The sequence below is a fragment of the Tursiops truncatus genome, chromosome X (assembly GCF_011762595.2).
Source record: "Tursiops truncatus isolate mTurTru1 chromosome X, mTurTru1.mat.Y, whole genome shotgun sequence".
Classification (NCBI taxonomy): domain Eukaryota; kingdom Metazoa; phylum Chordata; class Mammalia; order Artiodactyla; family Delphinidae; genus Tursiops; species Tursiops truncatus.
This window is the reverse complement of record NC_047055.1, coordinates 71,978,117-71,979,874: the sequence shown is the minus strand read 5'-3', so window position 1 is coordinate 71,979,874 and position 1,758 is coordinate 71,978,117.

Below are 1,758 nucleotides of genomic sequence, written 5' to 3'. Positions count from 1 at the left end.
TGGGTCTTGGCGTTTGGGGTTGATTGAGCAGTGCTGGAACCTCAGCTCATCCACTGGCATGCTGTCTTGGGGCTTATGCTCTGGTTGTGGCCTCTCTGCATACAACTTTGACCTCAGTCGGTAAACTTTTTAGACTAGCTGGCCCAGTCCTGGCCCTGTCTTATGAGGAAAATGGTAATCAGACACTTGCTCCATTCCCCTTCCCCTGTCCTGCCTCCCATCATGCTAAGCACTGCCCAAGCCAAACAGTGGTACAGCTCTGGCTGGAATTGCCCAGTGTCTCTCAATGCTTCCCTTCCCCTCTCTGACTCTCTCTTTTGTGGCAATTAGTGACAGGGGGATAGATGCTGGTAGACATCCATATTGTTTCCTGTAGGCAACTCTAGAAGCCTTCTAAACTCCCTTTTTAGTTTCCCCCAAAGCATTCTGCAGGATGGGTCATGATCAACCACAGCATGGAGAAGGTGTTGAGTGAGATGGGATGACCTAAGGCTATGCTGCAATGCCAGCTGATGGGTGACTACTGGAAGATTAATGAGGTTTCCTGATGTGTCTATTTAGTCCATCTTCTAAATGTTAATTTAGACACACTCCTTCTCTTCCTTAAGTTCAGGATTGGAGGAGGGAAGGAAGGAGAAAACCCAGTTTCAGTTTTGCCTCAGAGCCCAATAATATGATAGGTATTCAACCAGCCTACGGCTCTTAGCAGCCTCTGCTCTGTTATGCAACCAGCTTGATCAACTTCGGTATGAAGAAACTCAGCAATTGTCCCTAGACAAGCAGAGGAGTAAACGGCAGCACACCTTAAAGCTTCAAAAATAAATTCAATAATCCCTGTGTGATCCCATTAAAATCCCTTCAATAACTTGCCATACATTAGTTCCCATTCCTTACACAGCTGATCCCTTGTTAGATTTGAGCCTAGGAATTTAGAGCTGGAAAGGTACGTAGAGTCATTTAGTCCAACTCGTCCTCATGCTAACGGGTACATTAAGCCCAGAGAAAGGAAGGGACTGGCACAAGGTCACAAATCAGTCTACTGCGGAGGAAGAGCTAGAACCAAGGTCTCCTTCTGAGTTCCAGCCTATTCTAGGTTCCTGATGCCACCTTTGCCCTGATTCATCAAAGTAGCTAGATGTCCTTCTACTGGATACCCTCTTCTCTGAGGCATCCTTAAGTGACGTTGTCTTCAACGTGACCAAAGGTAGCCTCTGGCCATTGTTGCTGCATGGCAGTGAGCTGTGATGGAGGGGAAGGGGCATAAAGGAGCTCAGTCCAATGGGACAAGCCAACTGTGTTTGGGGAAAAATCCAGCTCCATATACCATCTAGGAAGACTGAGGCTGAACCCCTTCCAGGGACAGGATGGTCTTTACTGCCTGAGGCTCATCTCAAGAGAAGGCATTTGTTCCCTCCAGTTACAGATCAAAGCTTGTTGGACCTTCATCTCTGCTCCTTCTCAACTCCCAATTCCAAGATCTGTCCACATCCAAAAGGGATAACCTCATAACCTCTAAAATGTTATGACACCATGTCCCCTTTCTGCCCCTCACACCCCTACCATGTTTCCCAGTCTCCTTCCCCTTTCTGTCAGTTCCTTATGCCTACCTAATCTTGGACCCCACAGAGACCTCAGGCCTGGGATCCAACCTGCCTTTCTCCTCCAGCCTGGACCACCTGGTCCATTGCTTCAGCGTTTCATTTGCCAATACCTTCAGCTCTCCTTGTCCCCATCCTTCCTCCATCTTACCCGGAGAAC